Raw genomic sequence first — 2,462 nt, 5'->3', positions numbered from 1 at the left:
TTAGTGGCAACTTTCCTGGTCGTTAGGTTCTTATTGTCACCAATAAGAAGATGGCAGGATTAACACCTGACTACCCATAATACTCTTCCAAGGCTGATGGTATGGAGGTCTGTGGCTACAAACGGAGAATAAACCTACGCCAGAGAATAAATTGTCAGTAAACCCAATAAGGTATATGGACAATATTTGAGGAAAAAATAAAGTTTGTCTGTGAGATATCAAGGGAAAACTTTGCAAAGTAAAGCTAAAACAGCACCCTGGTGTGGGAAGCAGTTTCCACGGTGCCTGTATTGTCTAATTGGTAAACAAGCAATGTGCGCATGTGCGAGAGTGTTTTCGTGCCAAGTCTCGGCCCATCCCAGGGCGTGGTGATGAGGCTCTGGGAGAGCAGCCAATCAGGTGTGGACATGCCACACTAAGGTGTATATAAGCAGCGCCTTTTTGGTGCTTGAGGTCTTCCTCTTCATGTTGAAACTGGTGTAATAAAGTTGCTGCAGAAGGATCCGGTTTCTCACGTGTGTGTTCTTGCTGGCGAGACAATAGCATGTGTGAGACCCTGGGTAATTAGGTCAGGAGAACCAATTGTTATATTTTTCTTGTGATCAAGATAAAGGCATGAAAGCCAGAACACAATTATTAGAGGAAAATGTTATCTGGCCAAATGTTGTCTTTATGCATAGTCAAGGTAAAGTGCAAAGACTAGCCATTCATTGGCTTGCAGTTTCTAATATTGAGTCAATGACTCACTCTCTGCTCCTATATTTAAACTTTTCATTTTAGGCCAAGATAAAACATGATGGTTATTTATAAATTTCTACATTGAATAGCATACACTATGAGAGGAGAGAATATACTGACTACTTGCCCCTTTCCCACATTCCACATGATTTATAAAGGACTAAATACACATCCACTCATAAAATATGTTACACACAAATAAAATATTAGGCTGATACCTCAACCACACAACAATCCAACAAAGAAAGAGATCTTCAGACCAATTTCCTTTATGAATATCGATGCAAAACTACTCAATAAGATTCCAATAAACAGAATCCAAGAACACATCATCAGTCTAGTATGCAGACAGATGACTCTTACACCACCCTCACTGTTTTTAAAGATTCACAAATGCCTTGAAGAAATTGCACAACAATCACGATTGCTTACTGCCTCAACCCAACTCTCAAAATTGTGACCTTAGCCATGACAGTGGGTCTTTGCCTATACCTCTTCCCATCTGAGCCAGAGAAGGAAGGAACCCTTTCACTGACTTCTCATTAGAGGAACTGTTGTGAATGATGTTATGGGGCCAAAACTGTGATTTCTGCAAACACAATCTGCTTGTATGAAGATAGTAGGAATAAATGCTCTTTTTGAGCTGCTTGGAGATACTTTAGCTTCCTGGCCTAGTATTGCAACATGATACTATATTATACCCCTTCTTGCCTCCTTTTGATATCCATCATTAGTTGAGTAGGCTGATGTAGTAAACTGAAGACATAATGGAAGAGATGAGGGCAGGACTCTGGTGGTATAGACATGGGAATGGCTGCAATGCTGTTGAAAAAGTAGACAGTATCATCTATAAATAAAGCAGGGACTCATGAGAGAAGGTAGTAGCAGAGACAGACTTAGTTAAAGAGTCACGGCAACAGCCAGTAATAGGAATAGCTAATAGGACAATAGCAAAGGCTGGTGACAAATGAGGTTGTAGCTAGCAGTGGCAGCCATTGCAGCAAACCATAGCAACGAGAAGCCATATTATGTTTTGGAGTACAGTCATTGCAGCAGTGGGAAACAGTAAGGAAGCCCAGAATACTTAAATTAAAAACATAGAAGCCTGCTAGTTGCTGAACAAGTTGTAGAGAGTGATGTCAAGAATTAAGGGCCAAGAAAGTCTCAGACATCTAAGCCCAAGATCTGTAACAGAAGCCATCCTCAATGGCTGGAAAAATCCCAACACATAGGTCTGGTGATAGAAATTCTAGCCAATAGCAAGGTCTGGGAATCCCAGTTTTCCTAGGTTGACACTAAAGTCATAAGGCAGGTTACCGTGTAGCTCAGGGTCGCAGTACGCCAGTGTTGCACAAGACCTGTGACAGTGCTACCTGCCACATGGATAAGGGTCACCCTGCTGTTCTAGGATGTCTGCCCATGCTGTCCACTGATGGTTGAAGTCAAGTGTTACAAAAGCTGCTAAGGATCTGAGCTAGAAGAGCTTCTCCTCACCCACCCGTGACCTCATTGTGATAGAACAAAGGATCCCGGCCAGCAGACTAGTACTAGTAGCACTGTCCTCATTTTGGGGCCACTCCCAGGAACTCAGCCTTCCGGTCTGGGTCTGCTCCTTCGTGTGGGAGCAGAAGCAGCTGAAGGGGAAGCAGCAATGGCAAGGCTCAGAACACACCCACACAATTGCTTCCCTGCTCCTGAACATCAGCTGTTGAGCGGGGGAATGA

The 2,462-nt window shown here is 43.0% G+C and overlaps 1 long non-coding RNA gene across 1 annotated transcript; it reads right to left on the bottom strand.

The window, feature by feature from the left end:
* Nucleotides 1-411: 411 nt before the first annotated feature.
* On the bottom strand, nt 412-2,179 carry LOC147006040 (uncharacterized). The gene is made up of 3 exons (XR_015047178.1): nt 2,056-2,179; nt 1,450-1,560; nt 412-528 (listed from the first exon to the last, which is right to left on the bottom strand). It is a non-coding gene; the product is annotated as an uncharacterized LOC147006040 (long non-coding RNA).
* Nucleotides 2,180-2,462: the final 283 nt, after the last annotated feature.

This window comes from Mus caroli, unplaced genomic scaffold (assembly GCF_978045245.1).
Source record: "Mus caroli unplaced genomic scaffold, Mus_caroli_1 scaffold_1, whole genome shotgun sequence".
Classification (NCBI taxonomy): Eukaryota; Metazoa; Chordata; class Mammalia; order Rodentia; family Muridae; genus Mus; species Mus caroli.
This window is presented reverse-complemented; position numbering and strand designations above follow the sequence as displayed.